Source organism: Periplaneta americana, chromosome 8 (assembly GCF_040183065.1).
Source record: "Periplaneta americana isolate PAMFEO1 chromosome 8, P.americana_PAMFEO1_priV1, whole genome shotgun sequence".
NCBI classification, from domain to species: domain Eukaryota; kingdom Metazoa; phylum Arthropoda; class Insecta; order Blattodea; family Blattidae; genus Periplaneta; species Periplaneta americana.
Window position 1 is genome coordinate 1,451,573 of NC_091124.1, and position 27,304 is coordinate 1,478,876.

At 33.8% G+C, this 27,304-nt stretch overlaps 1 protein-coding gene across 2 annotated transcripts in view; it reads right to left on the reverse strand.

Annotated features, from left to right (window-relative positions):
* Nha1 (Na[+]/H[+] hydrogen antiporter 1) overlaps positions 1-27,304 on the reverse strand; it is a 237,280-nt gene that overhangs the window by 180,147 nt on the left and 29,829 nt on the right. The window contains exon 1 of one of the 2 annotated variants that reach the window (XM_069832258.1): positions 10,573-10,622. The exons of the other annotated variant lie outside the window; for it this stretch is intronic. The gene's annotated coding sequence lies outside the window, so the exon portion shown is untranslated. Of the gene's footprint in view, positions 1-10,572; positions 10,623-27,304 lie in introns of those variants that run through there. 2 annotated transcript variants of the gene reach the window in all.

A 27,304-nucleotide genomic window follows, 5' to 3' on the forward strand; every position in this document is an offset into this window, starting at 1 on the left:
ATTACATATTATATTATATTATATTATATTATATCATAAGTTACTGTAATAACATTATAGCATTATGTCCACCTAGAGAAACTACACTTTTCAATGGTGAAATAATAATTAATTATACAAATCGGTTAATTTAGCTTCCGATATTGCTTCATACAAACACAGAAACATTCTCTGTAGGCTATCTTTCATAGCTTTCGATTGTTGCTGTACAAGGCCCCTTATAGACAAAGTCATTTGTTTTTTATTTCATTATACGGCCTTAGATGGCAGTTATTTTAATTTTAAAACTCATTTATCTCATTAAATATCAGTCCTATCAAAATTTTTCAAGGAATAAAACTTATCGCAAATTAGTTTTAAAGAAACGTTTGTTATGTAACATTTTTCACAAAAATCAATAATAAGCGAGATATTTTGTTTTATTTAATTCAGGCCCCCTTATAACACCTCTTTTAAATAATGTATTTTGAATGCCATATAGCCTAAAATCTAAGTTACAACGAACTTAATTTATATTCCAATTTTCATCGAAATCCGTTCATCCATTATCGCGTGAAAAGGTAACAAACATACAGACAGACAGACATACAAACAAAAATTTCAAAAAAGCGATTTTCGGTTTCAGGGTGGTTAATTATATATGTTAGGACCAATTATTTTTGGAAAATCGAAAATTACCAGAAAAATTTCGGCTACAGATTTATTATTAGTATAGATTAAAAGTATGTTAAAATCTATTTCATTACAAACTAATTATGAAAAAAAAAATAATGATGATTTTACAGTTAACTACATATGAAAGTAATTGGAACTAGTATAATAAAATAAAATATTAAAGAGAACAGAAAATATCTATTTAAATTACATTCGCACCTCGATTTACTAGCTACATCTGAGCAACTATAATAACAAGGAGGAGCAAAGGTTTTACGATTATTGGAAAAGAGTATATTCCGTCGATGCTGCTGCCATCTGTAGGCAAATTACTTGGAAAGGCGTCAGAGCAGATAATTTCAAAATATAAGGTATACAAGTATAGAAAAGAAGGACATTCCTTGATTTTTTTTAAATCCGCCCGGACCCGGACAAAGGCCGAAAAAGAAGGGCATGTCCGGACAAAAGAGGACGTCTGGTCACCTTATTCCTACCTGTCTTCGGACAGCTGACTAAACAACAGCGATTATTATACAGCTATTATTGAAATACTGTAATATCTTGATAATGAAGAATATCCCACATGCGCACTGAATCAGGTAAAACCAGTCAGCCATGTTTAACACATAATTTAGCTATTAATAAATTCTCATTTAAGGTTATATGTACGTGAACGACCACAAATTATATTATCAGAAAATGCAGGCTCTAAATTTCTAAAATTTTATAAGAAAATGAACTCACAATTGGACAAAAATTACAAGGTACCACAACAAGACTTATTAGAACTTAACTATCTGATAAAATTATAAAAAGGTTACTAATAATATTTTTCAAACCAGTTTTATCAAAGTATGAAAACAAAATTCTGCGGTTACATCATTTGGTAACCATAACATTGTTATGGTCTCTCTAACATTTTTTAACATTTTCCTGCATGTAATAAACACTTATTTCTGAAAAGTAGACTACTCTCAGACATGTAGAGGTGTTTATTTTAAGGGGCATTCCACTAAAAGTGACAACTTTTTTCCTAATCATTTTTCGAATAAAATTATGACAGCATGTTTCAACAACATTCAAACTTTAAACCCTCAAATCCTTTTGACTTTCAATTTTTTTTCTATTACTTTTAGAAATATTTTCAAACCCAAGTTTCTATCAGAAGATATTAATTTTTAAGCTTAGTTTTTTTTTGTTACATTCACAAGACATAGAGAAACATTTCTATTCTTTTATTTTATGAAATATCTCATTTATTCACTTCGAAAAAAACATTGAAATTCTAAAAATCTTATTTTTTCTATAATTCATGAAAAATATTAATAAAGAAAACTAGCAGCATTTCTCAAACATAAATGCATAGACGCCTGAAGTTACCTCACAAATACTTGCAGTGAAAACTTCATCCAGATTGATTAATATTTGGCAATAAAAAGTTGGTATTGAATAAAAAAAAATAAACTTACGGAAAAATGGATTATAAAGTAAAATTAATATCTATGTAAATTAAAATTTTCTCCACTACATTCATCTAGTAGCTTCAGAGAGCTAACTTCAGAACAGAAAATTACTAGATTTGTAATCAGAAATTTGTAAAAAAGGATTCTTTGATGGAAAAATAATTTTGACAGCTCTTTAAATGCCACTCCCCTTTACAGTCTTGATAAAAGAATAAACATATTTGTAATGAGAATGGAACTAAATCCATTTGGGGTATGAAAATGTACATTCTAAAGAAGTGAAATAGCCAATAAAAATGTTTCGGAAAATTTTCATGATTTTTAGAGGAGTCTCCCCTTAATACACTAAATTTTTAATTTTCCCTATATAAAATATATTAAAATTTACATAATGTTTGTGACCTAATTTTTCTATTTTTGAAGAAATGTGCATTATTGTAGTCTACCTTTTGCATACGGTATATGCATGTTAATTCATTGTAGAAAATTTCATAATTCTATCTCTAATGGTTGTGGAGTTATGAAATAATATTTATGAACATTTTGAAATTTTGGAAAATTTAACTGAAAATAAAAAATGAATTCCAAAATATATTATTAGTAAACTTTTTTATACTTTTATCAGATATTTAAGTTCTAATAAGTCTTTTTGCCATTAGGAAAGTTCAGGATAACACAGAGGGTTTGGAATTGAACGGGTTACATCAGCTTCTTGTCTATGCGGATGACGTGAATATGTTAGGAGAAAATCCACAAACGATTAATAATAATAATAATAATTTATTTATTTAATCCGGCAGAGCTAAGGCCAGTAGGCCTTCTCTTCCGCCCAGCCAGACTCTAATTCTAATTGAATACAATTGCTTACATAGTTATTACATTAATATCTAGACCATAAAACAACATGAAAGTAAATAATGAAAATTGGATAACTAATGTTAGTGTGATAATAATAAACATTGGTAAGAAATAGTTATAATAATAATGATAATAATAATAATAATAATAATAATAATAATAATAATAATATTAGTAGGGTAATAATAATAATAATAATAATAATAGTAGTAATAGTAATAATAATAATAATAATAATAATAATAGAGATAATTTAGATATTTATCTGTGATATATATAACCATTAAACATTGAGAAACCTGAAACAGCTATTATTGTTGACAATAATTGTTAGAAAGATAGTTCGTTAGCCTATTCTTAAATTGGTTTGATGTCTGACAGTCCTTGACATTACTTGGTAGGGAATTCCAAAGCCGAGGAACAGTCACAGTGAAAGAAGATGAATATGAGGATGTTCGGTGGGAGGGAATGGATAATATTGAGGAGTGTTGTGATCGTGTCTCTAGGTTATGATGGGTGGATAAATTTTGAAAACGAGACGCAAGATAGACAGGAGTGGAGAAATGCGATATGTGAAAGAGAAGGGAAAGACAGTGGATTTTCCTACGATCATCTAGACGGAGCCAGGACAACATTTCGAGGGATGGTGTTACGTGATCAGCCCGGCGAATATTGCAGACGAAACGGACGCACATATTATGAACACGTTGTAGTCTCTGCGCCGAAGTAACGCTTAGGTCAGTAAGCAGAATATCACAGTAATCGAAGTGGGGCATCACGAGTGTTTGCACTAACATTTCTTTTTTTCATGGAAAAGGGTAGAAAATTCTTCAATCGCCTAAACGAGTGGATTAATGAGAATACCTTTTTGCAGGTTTCTGCAACTTGAATGTTCCAATTTAAACTTTTATCCATATAAATACCTAGATTAGGGAAAACGCGGAAATTCTAGTTGAAGCAAGTAAAGCGATAGGGTTGGAAGTAAATCCCGAAAAGACTAAGTATATGATTATGTCTCGTGACCTGAATATTGTACGAAATGGAACTATAAAAATTGGAGATTTATCCTTCGAAGAGGTGGAAAAATTCAAATATCTTGGAGCAACAGTAACAAATATAAATGACAATCGGGAGGAAATTAAACGCAGAATAAATATGGGAAATGCCTGTTATTATTCGGTTGAGAAGCTTTTGTCATCTAGTTTTCTGTCAAAAAATCTGAAAGTTAGAATTTATAAAACAGTTATATTACCGGTTGTTCTGTATGGTTGTGAAACTTGACTCTCACTTTGAGAGGGGAACAGAAAGTAAGGGTGGAAATCTAGTCTTTCAGGTAAATCTCCCTGTAAAGCAGATTTGAATAATTTCAAGGGAAAAATTGTTCCGGGGCCGTGTATCGATCCCGGGAACTCTGGTTGAACGTACCAGCGCTCTTACCAACTGAGCTACCCGGGAACTCCACCCGACACCGTCTCAACTTTTCCCTTTATATCCACACAACTCGCGTGGGCTGACGAAACGCCAGAGACCCACATCGAGTGCACACAATCTCTGTGAGACTTGGAATTGTGGTTTTCTGTTAACGTACACAGTGACGTATATATTATGGAAATCAAGTCTTTCACAATTCCAAGTCTCTGGCGTTTCGTTAGCCCACGCGAGTTGTGTGGATATAAAGGGAAAAGTTGAGACGGTGTCGGGTAGAGTTCCCGGGTAGCTCAGTTGGTAAGAGCGCTGGTACGTTCAACCAGAGATCCCGGGATCGATACCCGGCCCCGGAACAATTTTTCCCTTGAAATTATTCAAATCTGCTTTACAGGGAGCTTCACCTGAAAGACTAGATTTGCATAATATATACGTCACTTTGTACGTTAACAGAAAACCACAATTCCAAGTCACACAGAGATTGTGTGCACTCGATGTGGGTCTCTGGCGTTTCGTCAGCCCACGCGAGTTGTGTGAATATAAAGGGAAAAGTTGAGACGGTGTTGGGTGGAGTTCCCGGGTAGCTCAGTTGGTAAGAGCGCTGGTACGTTCAACCAGAGTTCCCGGGATCGATACCCGGCGCCGGAACAATTTTTCCCTTGAAATTATTAAAAAATTAAGGGTGTTTGATAATAAGGTTCTTAGGAAAATATCTGGGGCTAAGAGGGATGAAGTTACAGGAGAATGGGGAACGTTACACAACACAGAACTGCACGCATTGTATTCTTCACATAACATAATTAGGAACATAAAATCCAGACGTTTGAGATGGGCAGGGCATGTAGCACGTATGGGCGAATCCAGAAATGCATATAGAGTGTTAGTTGGGAGTGTTAGTTGGGAGGCCGGAGGGAAAAATACCTTTGGGGAGGCCGAGACGTAGATAGGAAGATAATATTAAAATGGATTTGAGGGATTTGAGGGAGGCAGAGGACGGACACTGGAAAGTTTTCTTTTCTCAATCGTACTATCAGGGACTGGAATGCTTTACCTGCAGACTTACTAAACAACCAAAAACGTATTTAAAAATAGGCTTAAGGACTTTACTAATAGACGGTAATTATACACAGTATTTAAAGGGTGTAAATGATATGTTGTTATTGAAGTGTTGTGTCAGTGAAGAATTATGTTGTGTCAGTGAAGTGTGTTGTGTCAGTGAAGAAGTATGTCGTGTCAGTGAAGAAGTATGTCGTGTCAGTGAAGTGTGCTGTGTAAGTGAAACGTGTTCCTGTCAGTGAAGCTTTATAGTTTATAGTGGCAGTGCAAAGTATTTGAACAGTGAAATGTTTTTGAAGTGTTAGTGAACTCAGGATAGAATCAGTGAAATGTGTCGTAGTTCCATTGCAGTGAGTGAGTTGACAGCGAAATGAGTGTAATTTGAAAGGTACTTGTGCAGATATGAACATATCATACTCGTGGGTTTTAGTTCGATCTTAGTTTTAAGATACAAATTAGATTTATTTCAAATGTTATTTTAAGTGATCGTTTCATTTAATTTAGTATATTCCCTGTTGTTGTTGTTATTATTATTATTAATTATTGTTAGTATTAATTATTAGTATTATTGTTAATTGTATTTTTAATTAATAAGTTTATTATTGTCATTTATGAGTGTAATTAGTTACCACTGCCACCGGGTATATATCCACTGCAGTGTGAATAAATACATACACATATATGATGATAAAGACTGGATTAATCTTGCTCAGGATAGGGACCAATTGTGAGCTTATGTGAGGGCGGCAATGAACCTCCGGGTTCCTTAAAAGCCAGTAAGTAAGTAAGTTTTGTCGTGGTACCTTGTAATTTTTGTGCAATTGTGAGGTCGTTTCCTTATAAAATTTTAGAAATATAGAGCCTGCATTTTCTGATAATATAATTTGTAGTCGTTCACGTACATGTACCCTTAAGTTCCCCGTAACATATTGTACGCAATGTATAACGTATAAGTAAGGCTGAGTCCAAGCATTTTAATAATAGAGCACTTTCCTGCGGAGAGTGCCAGGGGCTTTCATGCAGAACGGTGTTCCGTTGGCACAGATGTACTAAATAGTAATACGTATTAACACTCAATTATTTATCTAAAACAATATGGGAGACAGTCAAACAGAAAAAAAAAGTTTGCAAATGTGGACTAGAGCCGAACTGAAGTCGGATTGAAAATGAATGTACGAGTATTTACAATAAGACAGACCCAATTAATTAACCTGGAACATACATGCCGGCAAATAAAGCGATAAACTGAAGGTCATTCGTGAGCATTCTTGGTGAAGCAATTTCGTAGCTCGTTTGTTTCTAATAATAATTGGGTTTTAATACAGCGCCGTAAAAATACTTCATATAAAGCAATAAAGCACTATTTGTTGCGTAACTGTGCCAGCAAACTTTATAACTTAAGAATCCTGTACTTATGCAAGCGGTAATTGAAGCCAGAGTGTTGCATTACTGTATGATGCGTGCCCTTTTATCTGAGGCCATGCCATGGAAACGTTTGTCGTCACTATTGACGTACAGCAGTCTGTGCGTCTTAGCTAGGCCTATTTATATTATCACAAGAGATGTCATCTTGTCGATAATCATTGGCGATTGCGTAGCGATTGTGAATAATCCAAAGAGAAGGGAACTTGCTTGATATCTGAATAAGACTATTTCGCGACTAATCTATACTAATAATAAATCTGTAGCCGAAATTTTTCTGGTAATTTTCGATTTTCCAAAAATAATTGGTCCTAACATATATAATTAACCATCCTGAAACCGAAAATCGCTTTTTTGAAATTTTTGTTTGTATGTCTGTCTGTCTATCTGTCTGTCTGGATGTTTCTTAACTTTTCACGCGATAATGGCTGAACCGATTTATATGAAAATTGGAATATAAATTAAGTTCGTTGTAACTTAGATTTTAGGCTATATGGAATTCAAAATACTTTATTTAAAAGGGGAGTTATAAGATGGCCTGTATTAAATAAATCGAAATATCTCGCTTATTATTAATTTTCATGAAAAATGTTACATAACAAAAGTTTCTTTAAAAATAATTTCCGATAAGTTTTATTCTGCACAAAGGTTTGATAGGACTGATATTTAATGAGATAAATGAGTTTTAAAATTACAATAACAACGCCATCTAAGGCGCTGTACTGAAATAAAAACAAATGACTTCGTCTATAAGGGGCCTTGGACAACAACATGTATAATTAACCATCCTGAAACCGAAAATCCCTTTTTTGAAATTTTTGTTTGTATGTCTGTCTGTCTGTCTGTCTGGATGTTCTCCGAACCAAATGATCATATTTTAATTATTTGCATGTAATAACAATTAAGAAACATGTTAAAGGAATTATCATTGCACTAAATGAGTGCTCTCTGGACCAAAATGATCGCATTTTAATTATTTAAATACAATGTTCCCTGGATCAAACGTCCTATTTTAATTATGTAATTACTTTATATTTATTTCTAACAAGTGCAGCGGAGCGCACGGGTACGGCTAGTAATAAATAAAACGAACATAACATAAATCTATTGCTATTAAATAACATATTTCAATTGTTTATTTAGTATATTTCATTGGCCGCATGGTCTTGGCCTCCTGCAATATGAAATTCATGGCTAAACATTTGACAGCAGCTGTAGAAATTATGATCAGTGAAACAGCAAAATTATACAAATATTTAAAGTTATAACAATTTTATTTTGAAGTAGATAGCCTACTTTCATTTACTGAATTATCGATAAGATAAGAACTCTTCTGATATTTGAATAATACTATTTGTAGAATATATTAATAAATAATTTATAACAAACAGAAACAGATTATATTATAAATTAAGATATTTAATACTTTCATTTGCTACCACGACCATCACACAATATCACGGCCCACTGTATTGTTAAGAAAACAATGAAAATATTTAACATCTGAACATCAGGTGCGACAAGATATTAAACAAATGCGCATCAGGTGCGATGGTCGGCTTTGATAGAATAGAAATTGAATAAATTCTTACACTCCATTGATGCATTTGTACATGAGCGAAATAATCTAAATAAACTATTATGCACAACTGCCATTGTAAGAAACTTCTGCTAATGGGAAGATTAATGTACAGTAGCTATATATTTTTCTTCTGAGTTTTCGGATTGGACTGTATTTGCCTGTTCATTGCTCCATCCATCTTTCGGTGTTGTGAAGAGTAATTTAATTTCTCTGTAAGTTTTACCTTTTTTTTCTTGAAACTTCCTTGAATAATGATTACAAAATTGTCTTCCCAATCAAGTGGTAAGCATATCTGTTTTTATTCCTACATTGATATAAATGTTAATATTTTTCGTGTGAGTGAGCGAACATTTACCGCTTATATAAACGAGATTTTTAAATTTAAATATACGGACAAAGAACTATGCTCTCCTACAGACCCATTGTCATCCAACCCAGAAGAACAAAAAATGAGAACGTGGATGGGGACAAGTCAAAAAGAAGGAAACGGAAAGTGAAAGTAGAAAACACCAGAACGAAGATGGAAGAAGACAGAAATAAAATAAAGAATAGGCCTACTTAAAAACCTAGTACGGAAAGACTAACGAAGGTAGAAAAGAAAGGAGAAATTGAAAAGAATAGAACACAGAAAGAAAAAAATAAAATATAGAGAAGGAAAGACAGCAGAGAAAAAAAAAGGGAGAGAAAAAGGAGAGAAAAATTGGAGGCATAAAGAAACAGGGAGGAGAAGAGTAAACAGAAAAAACGTTGTGAAGGTAGACAGAAACAGGGAAGAAATGGCGAAACAAGAAATAGTTAAAACGTGTAGGCCTATTTCTGTCAATCACTGGAAACATATTTCAACACTAAAGTAATTCGTATATGGGCTATTCCATATGAAATCGATCAGTAAAAAACCTCGCATTTTTTATATTCTAATTTTTTCCCTATTTATACAAGGTGCTGAGGAGAGTGCATTTTCAAAAATATACTATCGAAAGTCAAACGCTTTTCGTACTATTGAGCGACAAATTTAGCGTATTTTATAAAAACAAGCCTCTTTCAGCGCTAAGAACTCTGGAAGCATTTACTGCAGAACATTGAACGGGAGCTCATTTTGAAGCTGACATTTGGTAGGTTATGTTAAGAAGTAATCCTTATTTTTATTGTATACAGAGAGACAGATAATCTGATATTACTTGCTTTTAGGCTTTTTGCCAATTTGTAAAAATGTAAAAAAAAAAATATTGAGAAAAAAAACCTTGTATTATTAAGAGGGACTCGGCATTGTTTGGTTAGTGGTATGGCAATAAGTTTCGAGGGTATTAAATAGAATATTTTCAAACGCCTGGACTTGAACGGCGCAGTACCGCACACACTGGCCGAGAGCTGAAGATAAGCGAGCGTTGGGCGTCATTTTACTCCTGTGTTTATGAAAACTTGTGATAAAGCTAGCCCAGCTATGCGCTACTAGACGACACATCACTTGTTTGTCTCCTGGCCTTGCTTGTCTCGGCTAGCTCCCGCTTCACAGTCAGCTGGTTAGTTCACGCGCGTACTATTTATTTTTTTTTATTTGATATTTTCAATACTTTCTTATCAACATACCATCAGTAAAAAATATGTGTTTATTTGTACTTTCAATACGGAATCTAACCATATATTTTAAAAATATTTTTTCGTGGCCAAAGGCGTCTTAATGAAGAAAAATCTAAATTTCCCCATTTCCATGAAAAGTAAGAAAATCTGTTTACATGTCAATATAAACTTTAACTTCTCAGGATCAAAATAAACCATGATTTTGATCATTGGGTGAAAGGGTTTCGGAGCCACAACAGTTTAAAGTTGCTAATTTTATGAAAATACGATAAATTTAAATATTTTTAATTTAAACACTATGAAGTTCTGATGCCTCAAACTTTGCGCAAAGCATTGTATCACAGTTGTCAACGGACAGAAAAAGTTTCATTGTATTTAGAAATTGTAAGGTCAATTTTCTCTATAATTCGGTCGATTTGAGATGGAATAACTCATATACAGTAGGCTTGCATCCTGTAATGGGGAAGTCAAGGCAATGAGAAATAAACGAGGAGACGATCAAAGACGGAAGGAAGAAAGCAGAGGCATATTTACCGAGGTGTCTCCCAAGATGGCCGCCCACTGCACAAAAACGTGTAGGCCTACACCAGACCTCGACACTGAGATTCAAAGTGCGTCCGCCACGATATTTATCTTGTTTTCCACGAACGAATCTCGTCCAAATTACGCATGCCTTACATGAGCAAACATGCATTTGAATGGAAGCTGACATTTCATGTGGGAGCAGCGACAAAAGAGAGCGAGGCATGACCGCCATGCAGAGGAGCCCGTCCGCAGGCAGGCGATGAACCGGGGCTGCCTGGCTGTATTGCCGATTAGCGTGAGGGCCGTGTGACAGGCAGACAAAAGACACGCGCGAGCCCCGCGTCTGGAATAGTGGGATTGGTCACGCTCCCACGACGGAATAGAGAGATCCACTTCTGTTACACGCCATCACGTGGATTGAAACGTCTTCTGAAGGAGTTCTTTGGGGACTGGAACTTTTCAGATGGGGTCTTGTGTGTGTTCATTAATGAACACAAAGGTTTACATCTTTACTGCTACAAAAATATACTGTAGGTACCTGTTTTGAAGCCGCTAAATGAACGTCTAAATATGGAACACTATCATATGATAACCAGAATCTACATTTTACGTAATATGAAAGTGAGAAATATGTAGCCAAAATAGGCAAAATATGTACTATACAGCTGTCTAAATAAATAAATAAATAAATAAATAAATAAATAAATAAATAAATAAATAACTCAATAAATAACTAAATAAATAAATAAATAAATAACTAAATAACTCAATAAATAACTAAATAAATAACTAAATAAATAAATAAATAAATAAATAACTAAATAACTAAATAACTCAATAAATAAATAACTAAATAAATAAATAAATAAGTAAATAAATAAATAAATAAGTAAATAAATAAATAAATAACTAAATAAATAAATAACTAAATAAATAAATAAATAAAATAAATAAATTAAATAAATTAAATAAAATTAAATTAAATTAATAAATAACTAACTAAATAAATAAATAACTAAATAACTAAATAAATAAATAACTAAATAACTAAATAAATAAATAACTAAATAAATAAATAACTAAATAAATAAATAACTTATAAATAAATAACTAAATAAATTAATTAAATTAAATTAAATAAATAAATAAAATAAATAAATTAAATAAATGAAATAAATTAAATTAAATTAAATAAATAAATAACTAAATAAATAAATAACTAAATAACTAAATAACTAACTAAATAACTAAATAAATAAATAACTAAATAAATAAATAACTAAATAACTAAATAACAAATAAATAAATAACTAAATAAATAAATTAAATTAAATTAAAGTAAATAAATAAATAAATAAATAACTAAATAACTAATAAATAAATAACTAAATAAATAAATAACTAAATAAATAATTAAATAAATAAATAAATAAATAAATAAATAATTGGGCGCACTCGTGAACAGCGAATATTTTTCAAGTCCACAGCTTCCGTGATGTTACATGATGCATACGCTTATAGAAGCAGTTTCGGAACTAAGATGTAAGCGGGAGTCATTTGCATCTGCGTCTCGTAGAGTAGCAGTATTGTGTTCGCTCAATGATCCGAAGGTTGTGAGTTCGAGCCTTGTTCAAGTTATCATTTTAATTTTTTTAATCGTTCTTTAGCGATATAAATAATATTCAAGTTATCATGTATATTCTGTTACCGTTCTTTAGCGATATAAGTAATATAAATTTAATGTTAGATTTGAAACACTACAGTTGCATACTACTAGTGTTACTTTTTTCTTCTTATATTATTACATTATACTATCTTGTAACACAACAAAATGAAAAGGAGTAACGAAGATTTGAACAGTTGACATCTAAATTCCGATGTTCTTCCGACTGAGCTACGGAGCCACAAGTAAAGAAGCATATTTGGAAAAATTGGTCCAATCTCCCTCCAAGACGTCCCGATGATTTGTGGAAGCTCGTCCAGGAACGTCCATGAGAAAATGTTCAAAAATGAAAATAATAAAAATATATTTTCGTCTACGTATTATATATCAAATGAAAGCTTGAAATTACTATTTTTAGGCTAAATATCAATTTTTTTCATTTTAAGAATGTATTGGACACTACATTATAAGAAATATGACATGGTCCAACACCTAGCATTGTGACAATTCTTAACATTATTTCACGTTATGTTCAGAAGTCTAATAAGTGAGGCACACATAGTTTTTAGGCACCAAGATATCCACTCTATCTTCTATTTCAAAAATATAATCCTTTTATGTAAGTATACTATAAGGAAAAATCAATATTTTTAATTTTGAAAATGGATGTCTTCATGTCACACTACTGACAAAATATTTTAAAAATTTCCGTAATAAGATTATTACTGGTGCAATTTACTGGAAATTTTAAGAAATGCTAGTTTATTGAGTGGTCCAAAGGTGGTGCAAAAAGTTTTTTCGCTAGCAACGTCTTTTTTTTTAATAATTGTCCAAACATTGGTCACACTACTGACGCTGCTGCTGTTTGAAGTGTATTCAGTGCTGTATCATCTGAAAAATTGCTCTATTGAATCTACTAGCCTTAATAACAAGTAGTAAATATTGTATTATATTATGTGTGCAATATTTAAGCTAAAGTACCTCAGTTTGAATCCATACTTAACATAACTTTACAAGCAACTAAGGTTATTGTAGATTAATTTAAATATTTTTACTTCATCTGTTTATTATTTTTAAAGTTCTAGAATTACTAAAACTGGAGCTGAGAGACAAAGGGCATACATATGCAGAAAAAAAAATAAGAATGATGAAGACTACAAACGCCATAGAGCTGCCATTGATAAGCGTTATAGAGAGAAGAGAAAATCGACAGAAACTATCCTGGAACGGAATATAAGAAAATCTAAGGCTGCGATTAGGAAGCAGAAGAGTCAAAGACAAATTGAATAGACGGCCCGGATGGCTCAAGAAGTGGTAGGGGCACGGCATGTCTCTATCGCTTGTTCCGAAGGGTTGTGGGTTCGAGTCCCGCCTCGGGCATGGGTGTTGTGTACGTACTAGTTTAAGAGAGTGGAAAATAGAAAAACAGAAAAAAAGAGAAAAACGGAAAAATAAAAAAATAAAATAAAGAATTACTCGAGGATAGTAGTGAGGCTTCATCATCTGCACTGAGAAAGGCATCCAAGAAAGTTGATAGAAATATGCCTCGATCTCCAAGGACGCAGAGGGCTACGGTTGTAAAATTAGCCACAAAATATAGTGTTCCATTAGAAAATAAAGTATTAGCTATTAAGAGGGAAAGACTTTCTGATGATGTAACTAATCTCATTACAGAATTTTATGTAAATGATAGATCAGTCGTATTGATCCGAGTCTGAAGGGTGTCTCATCACAAAGATTCATCACAGCAGCACGACGACACCTTCTCTATCCAATTAGGGAAGTCCATAATCTTTTCTGCAGAAATATCCAAACAAGAAAGTTGGTCGTAGCAAGTTTGCCTCTTTGCGCCCTCCACATGTGAAACCATACAGGGATATGCCACATAATGTGTGTATGCTGCTATCATAAGAATTTCTCTAATCTTCATGAGAAAATTTCAGGTGTCCTGCCAGGATTTGGAGCATCCATTAAAGACTTCATACAAATACCTGTCTGTGACCATCAAAAGAAAAATGAAGCGATGAAGAATGTTAACATATTTTCTGATGGGTGTGCTGGACAACTCAAGTGCAAATATAACTTTTCAAACATTACTCTTCTCAAAGAACAGTTCAATCTGACTTGGACATTCTTTGCCACGTCACACGGCAAAGGTGCCGTTGATGGTATTGGTGCTGTAGTGAAACGAAAGGTTTGGAACTTGGTTAGAGCCAGAAAGGTAACCGTGCGAGATGCTGAAACATTTGCTCGAGCCTGTAGCTCACTCAGAGTAAATGTGCTTCATGTTAAGAGTGAGGAAATAAATTCTATGACGAAGAACTGGACAAAGCTTGGGAAAATACCCTACCTATTACGAGGACGCAAAAAATTCAACATGTTATTGCTGTGTCAGCCTATAAGATCAAATATAAATATTTTCCGCAGAACTCCAGTGAATTGGAAGAGTATCTTCGCCCTGAAGTCCGTAAGAGGCGGAGAAAGCGTCCAGTTCATCACAAGTAAAGAAGAGTGTGTCCCTGGTTGTAAGAACACTTGTCTTACACATCAAATAGAAAATGCAAATGGAAGTCACACTACTGACGTCACACTACTGACGCACATTATATTCTAAAATACTTTTTATAATTAAAATAGTTGTAGCTAATTAAACAAAACATTATGCAAGATACATTGAAAGACTCATATTTGTGTCACCAATCACTGTAGTTAGTCCATCATTTTCAGTTTTGCAGTAACATACCAAATTGTTTTCTACTACTTCACACCAATCTAAAAATTGTCACACTACTGACGTGTAAAAAATTGAGGTAGGATTAATTAAGTTCGACTGTTTTTAACAAAATTTTGTACATGACTTTGCAAGTTCTCAAAGCGTATATACATACATTTGGTAAATGAGATTAATAAGAAATAACTTGCTAAATTTCACACAATAATAAAAAATGTGTCACACTACTGACGGTGGACGTTCCCATGTCTAGGATGCCGTGGTTGATTGAAAAGATTAGTCGATTCTATGCCCACTCCACTACAAGATGTGATCGAGATGGGAGGAAGATGGACTAAATATTGAGTTGTGGCTTTTTTTTTTTTAACCTTTTAATTTTTTAATTTTCTAAGGCAAACGCCAGTAAGTTTGTTTTGTTTATGCCACGAAATATATTTTTGTTGAGAATATCGTCTTTCTTATTTTCTTTCCATTTGCAGCCTTAATGTCATAATAAATAATGATAAAGTCATGGTATAATACTGTGACAGCGACGTGAGATTCGAACTCACGACCAGCGTCCCGCAAGAGAGAAGATCGCGCGGAGCACTTTGGGATGGCGCGCGGCGAAGAGGGGAAAGGGCCAACGCGGCGAGAGAGTGGAGCGAGTGCGCGCGCATCTGGTGCTGGTAGAGAGGAGAGGGCTCTGGCTTTTTCTGGAGTGCCATCTCTAGAGACGCGTGGAACCTTCGAGGCTACGTCGCTGTGGTTATAAATTACGGACGCGAAGGAACGACAGCAGTTTTCAGTTGATTAGTCAGCCAGTCAGTGAGAAAGCCAGAGCAAGCAAGCCAGTCTTGTGTACTGGAGTTCGACTCGAGTGTGCGTCCGCATCTGCGTCAGCATCCGAAGGCCTGAGTTCGAGTGCAGTGGACCGCAGTTGGAGGGACCTGAGTTCGAGTGCAGTGGACCGCAGTTGGAGGGACCTGAGTTCGAGTACAGTGAACTGTCTCTGGAGGTCTGTGGTTCGAGATACTGTGAACTCGAGTGACTGAGCTAGAAGAACTGTGAACTCAGAACTGATAGTTCTGATTTGTAAATAGTGCTTTGTAAATATTAGTTAAGATTAACAGTTCATTGTTGTTCGTACTAGTCCAAGTAAATTGTCATTGTCGTCGGTGGAGTGCTATAACGAATACTGTGTTGAGTGAAAATCCAATTGTTGACGAGAGCGTTTAAGGCGAATTGTAGAAAGGAATTATTGTTGTGGCGAATAAATTACATTGTTGTTACTAATAAAATTCACAATACATTCAAGAACCTGATGTTAATTACTAGAACAGTCATAAGAGAAACAGGACCAATTATATTTTCTCTCTCGCTCTCTCTTAAAAACAAATAATAAAATAAAATAAAATAATATAAAATAAAATAAAATAAAAATAAAAAGCACTAGTTCGTATTTGAACATAAGACCTCACGAATAGCAGCTCGAAACGCTACTATTACGAATTACTATACAACTGTAACACGGAGAACATTTTCGTTATGACTGTAGATATCAGGCAACGCGGTCCAACAACATGTAACATCGCCTGTCTGCAAATTGTAGCGAAGATACCCGGAAGGAACTTAGTTTCTAGAGACCGACCACTTTTTTCCTTTGACAGGCGTATAGTTCCAGAAAATAAAATGGCCAGCGTGAATTTACTAAGTTCCACATGTAACACACTGCGCATGCTCAGTAGTACACACCAGATCGCTCTGGCAGTTACTGAAATTGATTTCACGGTCATTGTTGTCGTAACCTGTAAGGCAGGTATGCTCATTCTCTGACTCCCGATTACGTTCTGTAATCGCAACCTTCGAATGTAGAGCGTGCTGTTCCCCGTTCGAAGCTCGACGGATGACTGCGGAAGGCAGCTCAAGTACTTAGTAACGTAGGAACAGTGCGGGACAATGACACAGTCAAAACCTTCTGTAAGCAAACGATCATTCCGTACAGTGTGGGAGGAAGACTATTTTTGTTGTGAAAACGTGAAGTGTTTACTATGTTGTAAGGTACTGTCAGGAATATTACTGAGTAACATAAAACATTATACGCTCTGCCATCCAGAATATGACGAAATGAAAGGGAAGCTGTTTTCTGTAATATGTATTCATATATCAACATTATTATTATTATTATTATTATTATTATTATTATTATTATTATTATTATTATTATTATTATTATATCATCCAGTCTGCTGTCGAAAAATCTGAAAGTTACAATTTATAAAACAGTTATATTACCGGTTCTTCTGTATGGTTGTGAAACTTGGACTCTCACTCTGAGAGAGGAACATAGGTTCAGGGTGTTTGAGAATAAGGTGCTAAGAAAAAATATTTGGGGCTAAGCGGGATGAAGTTACAGGAGAATGGAGAAAGTTACACAACACAGAACTGCACGCATTGTATTCTTCACCTGACATAATTAGGAACATTAAATCCAGACGTTTGAGATGGGCAGGGCATGTAGCACGGATGGGCGAATCCAGAAATGCATATAGAGTGTTAGTTGGGAGACCGGAGGGAAAAAGACCTTTAGGGAGGCCGAGACGTAGATGGGAGGATAATATTAAAATGGATTTGAGGGAGGTGGGATATGATGATAGAGACTGGATTAATCTTGCACAGGATAGGGACCGCTGGCGGGCTTATGTGAGGACGGCAATGAACCTTCGGGTTCCTTAAAAGCCATTTGTAAGTAAGTAAGTAAGTATTATTATAATATCATATATCAACATTATTATTATTATTATTATTATTATTATTATTATTATTATTATTATTATTATTTCTAGTACAATTATTGTTATTGTGGTGATTTTATTCCAACAGAAATACATGTTATGATAAAATAAATTTTCAGGGGTGCAACGTGCACTACAGTTTCAAGAATTGAAAGCACTTCATGATAGGCCAAACGTTGAAGAGAGTCGAACAATCCAGAGTCTATGTTTAGGAGCAAGTTCTGTAGTATGTTGGGAATTAGCTAAGGCACTAAAACCCTTCATGGATGGTGAACTTGTAAAGAAATCTATGGTGCTTGAACAAAATATAGTTAATTACATCTCTGTACTGGAACAGCTCAAATGTGAATTCACAGAACATACATTTAATGGTTTTAGACGCATGGAAAGTGATATTAAACTTTTTGTTAATCCTTTCATAATAAATTTATTACAATCTGTGAGAGTGCAGTTCCAGGACGAGTTAATTGATTTACAAAGTAACGTAGACTTCAGAATTAAATAGGCAGAATATGACTTGCCAAGCATAGAAATATTAAAAAATGAATAAAACGCAATATCCCAAGATGAGCTTATTTGCTGTCACTCGAAATATGTGTGCAAACAATTATTTTCGAGAATGAAGGTTGCTAAATCCAAAAATCCAAACATAGATCCCGATTAACAGATGAGGATATTTTGTGCATTGCAGTAAATTCGTTGGAAATAGATTTCCGATTACTTGCAGGAAAGAATAGGCCTCCACATGTTGAATGTGGAATATGAAAATAACATTATCTATGATATAATAGTATCATAACTGTATAAAATATAATAAATAATGTAATAACTGAATATCTCCTTTTTCAAATTCAGTTTATTATCCGTATTTGTAAGACAGTGAGAGCGATGTCACGGGCGGTGCTGCAATGTAGTTGCGGAGCCCAGTCCGTAAGCTGTGTGTGTTATGCAGTGCAGCATCATCCGTGTAATCGGGGCTTTTACAATTTTGAGCATACCTGTCGTAAGGCATTAAAAAGATGCGATGAAAATTACAGATCTATTCTTAATAGTGAATGATTATTTATGAATCGTGCTGTAAAATAGAATGATGGTAAATACGATGAATTGGGGGTTTTCGTTTGTTTAATGACACTTAAGGCTGGTTCACAATAATCTGGGATCGGAAACGACAACGAGAACGGAAATATTGTTAAAACAAAATGTACTCCCTCTGTTCCAAAATATAATATAGAAAGATGTCATTAATTCTGTTCCAAGATATGGTATAGATTTGTTAAAGTTTTCAGTAATATAATGTAACTATAATACATCTTCTTAAAGATACAGGTTTGGAAGTACATCCCGAAAAGACAAAGTCTATGATTATGTCTCGTGACGAGAATATTGTACGAAATGGAAATAAAAAAATTGGAAATTTATCTTTTGAAGATGTGGAAAAATTCAATTACCTTGGAGCAACAGTAACAAATATAAATTATACTTTCATTTTATTTTATTGGGTTATTTTACGACGCTGTATCAACATCTAGGTTATTTAGCGTCTGAATGATATGAAGGTGATTATGCCGGTGAAATGAGTCCGGGGTCCAGCACCGAAAGTTACCCAGCATTTGCACGTATTGGGTTGAGGGAAAACCCCGGAAAAACCTCAATCAGGTAACTTGCCCCGACCGGGATTCGAACCCGGGCCACCTGGTTTCGCAGCCAGACGCGCTGACCGTTACTCCACAGGTGTGGACTATAAATGATACTCGGGAGAAAATTAAACACAGAATAAATATGGGAAATGCCTGTTATTATTCGGTTGAGAAGCTCTTATCATCCAGTCTGCTCTCAAAAAATCTGAAAGTTAGAATTTATAAAACAGTTATATTACCGGTTGTTTTTTATGGTTGTGAAACTTGGACTGTCACTTTGAGAGAGGAACATAGGCTAAGGGTGTATGAGAATAAGGTGCTTAGGAAAATATTTGGTGCTAAGAGGGGTGAAGTTACAGGAGAATGGAGAAAGTTACACAACACAGAACTGCACGCATTGTATTGTTCACCTGACATAATTAGGAACATTAAATCCAGACGTTTGAGATGGGCAGGGCATGTAGCACGTATGGGCGAATCCAGAAATGCATAGAGTGTGTTAGTTGGGAGGCCAGAGGGAAAAAGACCTTTGGGGAGGCCGATGGGTGGATAATATTAAAATGGATTTGAGGGAGGTGGGATATGATGATAGAGACTGGATTAATCTTGGTCAGGATAGGGACCGATGGCGGGCTTATGTGAGGGCGGCAATGAACCTCCAGGTTCCTTAAAAGCCAGTAAGTAAGTACAATACATCTTGTAAATACTTATTTGACTGATAAATTAACATAAGAAAAACATAAAAATAAGGTACATTTCATTCTGTGTGATGTAAAATTAATAAACGAAAAAAAAAAAAAACAAACTTTGTTTTGAGAGAGCCAAATTAACATAAAAACTGCAATAAATTAAAACCCGTTTTTGTACGACTGTTGTGCTATTGAACATTGACTGGTTGGTGTTACATTTTCTGCAACAGGAACATCACAGCAGGTTTCCATTTGATTTCTGTTCATAATGAACTATTTAAATATTATAGTTTGATGCACTACAGAAGACTAGAGACGTTCACAACTGCCTGTCTGACAGTCCCTTCACTACTGAACAGAATACCACACCGCGAAACATTTCGTGGGCGCATGCGTAATAATCAAACTTGTTTCGTTTGTTACTATACCACATTTTAGAACAGAGGGAGTATTTAAATGTGGGCATTCACAGTTAACTTTCACGTTGCCGTTTCCGGGCTCCGGCAAGCTTCTGGTTAATTGTGAACGCGCACATTTAAATAGGCCTACATATTTTATTTTAACAATATTTCCGTTCTAGTTCTCGTTTCCGTTCCCAGTTTATTGTGAATCAGCCTTTAGGCATTCATTTGTTCTTATTTTCAGATTACCGGTAATTTCGTGCTTTCTGCATTAGCTGTGAAATATCTTTCTGTAATACTATTCGAATAATACTGGGTTGTTAGTAGTGTGAATCGAGCTCTCTAAGGAGCTTCAAGAGTCAGGCCATTTTTCATTTCTAAGACTGTACATAAATATGTAGGAAATTTTAAAATATGAAGTTTAAAAATCCAAGCTTATTAGTGAATTTATTTTACACTGATATCAAAAAAGAGAGCTTGTAACATAGATTTTCTGATAACTATTCATTGCCATTTATCTCACTGTGGTATTTACGGCATTGCTTTCTCACAACCACTCATTTAGCTGCGTCGAGATTGATATTGCTGGATCAGGGCATCGTGCCCATTTGAAAGATTAAAAAACATTGCCTAGTAATACCACAGTCTAGTATATACCGTCACGAAGCTTGGGATGATTTTTGCATTTCTCGCGATAGTTGCTAGCCGCTGGGAGCGCTGTGAGTACTAGGAACAATAGACTGTGTCACTGCCATCGTGATCTAATACAGGCCGTAAGGCAGACCATGTGACTCGCTTAACCCGATCACGAAGGGCGGCGTTTCAACCGTATAAATTCGTTGGAATGCATAAAGAGTAACATACATTTTCTCTAAAATGTAATGTAATTGCATTAATAAAATTTAAAACAATGATTATGAGACACTTCAGATATAATTCACTTGCGAGTTAAGATGTAATAATTTTTGGTGTGAAAATTACGTTGTTCGTATGTGTAATACCTGCCTTAATTTCGATTAAATATTGCGAAATTCTTGTACATTCATTTATGCACGATTCAGTAATTTTCAGTTGCACCGCACGGATATTTAGATATGTTGAAATTATAGGTTATGTTTACTGTACCAGTTGCCCCTTTCTGTCTAAATTTAGTGGTCTCCAATGCCCTGCCATTATATACAGTACTGTACTGTATGTATGTTATGTAATATGGAAATTATAGGTTGTGTTTACTATATTTAACTTATATTCCTATATTCGCAATTATACATTACAATTAAGCATAATGTCAGGTATGACACCCGTCACATTCTATTTGTCTGTATTTTAATACTACAATTGAGTACTGAATTATTGTATTTATCTACTACCTAAGAGACGAAGTAACACAATTGTACGTACACTAATTTCATAGGAGTGGTATGGTAAATTTTCTGTCTACAATTAAGGAAGGTAGACGTGCTAAATTAAAATCACAATATAAATTCCTTTTTATTAAACCTCAAAATAGCTTCCATTCTAAACTTAAAATGTTGATGCGAACAGATTATGTTAACATGTAAAATTCTCTTCACATTAAAATAACACAGTTTTGTAATTATTTCTGCAACATATTATGCAACAAGAAGTAAACGGAACTTATGGACACATTACACTACATAAAGCTTAGCAATGATACGCAATAAAGTTATAATATAATATTTCACTGACCTCCATACACTGAAATAGAAAACCCGAACAAACATTACGGCCTGGTCTAGATCGAAAAGGCATTGACTGTGCCGTATTTCGCATTTTTGTGAAAAGCTATGTAAACTGTGAAATGTTCATTATCGGTTGTAATAACTGTAATTGACTAAAATACAATAATTTGAATAATAATATGGGACAAGGAGACGTTTTAGTACTATAAATTGTAAGAAAAATAAGTTAGAGTTATCCTTCTTCCGAAAGATCCAGGAAGGTGAGTTTATAAAATATAATATATGCTTTATGAAAATAATATATGAACCTTATGTATTTCGTATTTCAATAGTGGAAGGAAGGTGTTAATTTTTTCAAAAGAACACGATATTGAAAGTACAATACATTTTATCGTCTGCTAGGGAAAGTGTCTGTGATGAGTCGATAGTAGCGATCCTGGTGGTTAGCAACTATCTCAGCATCATCATCCTTCACGAATTAGGCCTCTGTAGACCTGTTTCGGACCCATCTAGCAGTCTTCTAAAAGGTCTTCCTGGTCGACGGTGTCCTCTAGGTTTATACTGCATCGTAATTTTTGGGATTCTTGAATTTTTCATTCTTCTTACATGATCTAGCCAACTGAATTTGTATCTGCTGATTTTTTTCTTCTACTGACTCTACTTCTAATTGTTCTAAAATTTCTTCATTCATTTTTCGGTCTAAAAGAGTATATCCTGCTGTCCTCCTGAAAAATTTCATTTCCGTTGCTTTGATTCTGTTCATGTCTTTTTTCTTCAATGTCCAAATCTCGCTTCCGTATAAAAGGGTGGGTAATGCTAGTGTATTATATATTTTTTATTCTTGTAGATTTTTTTTACTAATTTAGCTTTTAATATATTGTTTATTATTCCTAGAATTTGTGTAAATTTGGTAATTTTCTTGTTCACATCTTTTTCATTTTGATAAGATATTTCACAACCCAGATAATTGAAATTTTGTACTTGTTCGAGGCATTGGTTATTGTGTATTATCTTACTTCTGACTGGGTCTTGTCCTAAAAATGCCATTACTTTTGATTTTTGTGCTGAAATTTCCATCCCAAAATCTTTTAATATTTCATTTAATGTATACAATCCTCTTTGTAAATTATTCTCTGAATTGGAAATTATGACTTGATCATCGGCATAGAGTAAGGTATTTAATGTTACAGCACTGGTTATATTGATTCCTGATGTGTAGATTTGGTTCCATTTTAAAATAATTTCATTTATATAAATATTAAAAATAAAGTTGGTGACAGTGGACAACCTTGTCGAACTCCATTATTAACTAATTTTCTTTCGGATATACAGTTATAGCAACTATCTATGGATGCATATTTGTGAAGTATTGAGCTTCGTGACTGTATATACTAGACTAGACTGCGGTAATACTTTGGATAATTAAAAAATATGCTATCCAAAGTAATTCCCTGAAATAGAAAGACAAAAAAAGTACTTGATTTGATATCTCAAGACGAAACACTAAGTACTGAAAATTCAGGGAGATCTATAAACGAACTCAGTAGGGATGAGGTTATCGAGGAAGCATAGAAAGTATCCAGCTTAATTCTTAGTATTCCGTCGACTATTTCTTCAGTAGAAGCTCATTCCTCATGTTTCTGATGGCCTCTAATTATTTTACTTTCAAAGAAGAGTACGAATTTTCTTAGTCACACAATTTTTATAAAAGGAAGGATGATTTCTTAGTTAAATTTACTTCATTTGCCCAATCCATGTTGCGCAATGATGTATTCAGATGTCACGTTCCAATAAGAGAAAGTTGACAGGCAATAGAGATAAGAGAAATTGATGGCTCATTGCCGCCCACTGCAGAAAATTCCTCGCGATTGATCAAATTACTGTTTCCAGATTCAATTACCTGTCAGAGCGATATCATGTTAGTCACTGCAGTAACGATGCAATGGACTCTTGTAGTACAGGGACATCATTTTATTTTTACTTCAATTTTTATTGTACCTGAGTTTTTGAATGTACTTCACTTCCACCCCTTCTACTAATGAAGTTCAACCGTCCTCCACACAGATCCAGGACCGCATATACAGTCATAGTAGCCTTACGGTCATAGTAAACAGTACGTTCCAAAAATATGTTCTCGTTTTCCAGTGACGAAAGAGCTTTCAATATTGCATCATTTTCCATTTGCCTACGTCGCATCCCGGTTTCCCCCACCTGCTTCTATTCGCCTCTCTGTAAAGACTAGTGGCTGGGCTGTCTTACCTCTTTTCTGAGAACATTAATTTCTGTTAGGAATTGGACGTCTACGTAATATTATACAATTGTTTAAAACAATTTAAATAAAAGGGCCTCGTTAAGTAATTAACTGTCACGTGATTTCCTCCCTTCTACGACGCTGCGACGTAACCACTTGGACGGACAGTAGATAGCATGTCTGAGTAATTTTATCTCTTCGGATCGGGCAGAAGTGAAGATTGAATTTACAGTACGTAAGGTCTCTTTTATAGAGTAGGTATAGAATTATTTCAACGTGAGTTACTGATACGAAGTACGAACCTGGTAATTGGAATTACGTACAACAGTCTATAGTGCGATAATATGTACATTAGAAATGAACGGCCACTATTTTAAAAAGTGTGTTTAAATATCCATATTATGATTATTTTTCAATTTAACTTCATGCTCTATATTGTACGCTAATGTGCTGTAGACAGTATAATATACATTGCATAATGAATACGTCCGCATGGAAAGCTCAGTTCGTGAGTAAAAACACTCATTGTTAATACTGTACTGTATTTTGATTAAACAAAAACCTAATGAAAAATATCGAACTCAAAATCGCGATATTTTCTAGTTTACGTAAATGGATGAACTACCTTTCTTCCCTCCTATACCTAGTAAAGTGATTTGTTTGTGTTTTACTTCAGTATCATCGAACTCCAGTCGTGGAAGGGGGTAGCAAACGGTGTTTCCGGTTCTCTAAAGGTATAGCCAGGTTAATATTAAATATGTTAGTAAAAATAAAATTATGTCCCTGTACAAGATATGAGAGCGATACTTCGAGGCTACAGAACTTAGAAAAGAATGATTTAGAATTCAGAATAATTATTGGAGACAATCGTCCAGATTTGCTTCTCAAAACTCACAGCGTACTAACAGCTGTTACTTTTAAAGCCTTCGTTGAAATCAAAAATGTTCTACACGAAAAGAATCCGGTTTCATCAACTTGATCCATGCATTTATTAATGTCTACGATTTCCGATCCTTTATAATTTTTGGAAATTGTGCTACCATTTATAATTTATTTTCTTGAACTATGTTCGAAGGACGCACATAAAAGAATCCATTTAGAATGGACCGAAATGAAATATTTTTGCTGTATTTACAGCTATTGTTGTTGGGCCTTGAAAGTTAGAATTTCCACACAGAAACCTGTTACTGGGGAAACCATTTTTCATAACATAAAAGTGTACTGAAATAGATCCATTACAACCTACTGCACTTATTGTTGCTTAGGTACCATTACAGTGCAGTTTTGCGAAGGCTTTGGAATAATATTGCTCTAAATTTCCAATACAAAATATATTGTATTTGCAATTTAAAAATATGATCATGCAAAAAATGCTGTACAATACGTGTAATTAAACAATTGTAAAGTTAAAGTTAATAATTATTCATGAAACGGTTTTGTGTTAAATATATTGTTAAATCACTATAATCGTTTGTTAAATTTTGACATATGTTTGTGAAACCGATCTTTAAAGTTAAAAAATAATAACTGTATAATGGATGAAATTATGGTATAAGAATGTAAGACTTTCCGCGTAAAACTCTAGACCAGTGATGTCAAAGCAAGCGCATTTTTCTGACCTTGACGTCGTGCGCGGGCATCAAGCGCTAAGTATGGAAAGAGGAAGAGTTGTGTATATGAATAAGCAGCCTGTTGGATTAAGAAAACAGTGGTGCACAAACTTCAAACGGAACGTGAAATTTTATGTCGTCATTTTTATATGGCTTCTTTCTGTTTGATATTATCTATATTGTCTGTAAAACAAAAGTATTAATATCAATTTCTTAATATTACACTTTGTTGTAAATGTTAATAACATAATAGAGATTTAAAGAAACAAATATCAAGAGTCCTTCAATAACTGTCTATTAAAAATACAAAATATTACATAGGTTACATGAACATATTCTGACTAGCGCTTTCGCTATTATAATAGCATCTTCAGGTCAGATTTTTGTGATGTTATGCTTTTCATATAAAGACATAGATGGACAAGTAACGTCGAAATGTGTTAAGGTACATGACGTGAAGATATAAAAATACAATGATAAGAGAAATAAAAAGACTTATGAACAGTCTGAAATATATATATATATATATATATATATATATATATATATATATATGGTAGTAAAACCTTCATGAGGTCTCAAAAATTAATACATAAAAGTATTTGACATGTGTGCAGGTGATAGATCACAATTATTGAAGGACTCTTGATATTTGTTTCTTTAAATTTGTTAACTTGTCGGACCAACATGCCTTTCAAATTACATAATAGAGAGTTAAGAAGGAATATTCACTTAAATTCCATAGTAGTATAATATTATACTGTATTAAGTGGATGAAACACATCATTCATAAAGAAAGTGATATTCTAAACAAAGAGATTGAGTATGACATGATAAGTTGGAATTTATATTGATGGTATCTTTAGCCTTACAAAAGTAATCAATAAACTAATCAAAACAATATTACAGTACAAAGCAAAATTACCTAGGTACTGTATATGTTTTAAGTGTAACTAATATTCCATAACAAAACTCTTATCGCATTATGCTTTTAAGGTGATATTTGTGAGCAACTTCCTATCATCAGAATATTAAATTATTTTCTCGAAATCTGCTGAAGCTATAGAGCTGACATTTTTACAACACATGGGCACGTATCTTTTGCTTATGATGTAACGGTAGTTGCCTTGTTAATTCATTTCCTTACAAACAATTTCCATACGAATATTTTCAAAATGTTCAGTACACTATCTTCAGTAATACGTATTTACGGTTTATTAAATTTACGAAAACATTCTGTAAGGCTACTAAATAAATAGACCTATATCTGAAAATTTCA